Raw genomic sequence first — 374 nt, 5'->3', positions numbered from 1 at the left:
TCATATATATCACATCTGATGTTGATCTAACATATGATTGATTATCATTACCATTAGTAATACATTCACATTGTGAATTAAGACTTCTTCTTCCGCTGAATATTTCATAACCATCCATGTTATAAAATCACATTACTCGTTTCGGAGTTCACTGTTCGTGTCATATCTTGTCATTCATCTCTGTTGTCATATGCATTCGTCATATCAACAAGATGGCAACAAGACGTCAGGGTTTTGGAAATACTTAAACGATCTTGTAAAGTTGCGTTTTTTTTTTTTAGGGAGAAATGGCGTTGGGTCGTGTTTTTGAAATGAAGTATTTGATTGATGTATGACTAACGGTTTAATAAACAAACACCTAAGTAACTTTCCAT

The sequence above is a fragment of the Penaeus monodon genome, chromosome 21 (assembly GCF_015228065.2).
Source record: "Penaeus monodon isolate SGIC_2016 chromosome 21, NSTDA_Pmon_1, whole genome shotgun sequence".
Lineage (NCBI taxonomy): Eukaryota > Metazoa > Arthropoda > Malacostraca > Decapoda > Penaeidae > Penaeus > Penaeus monodon.
This window is presented reverse-complemented; position numbering follows the sequence as displayed.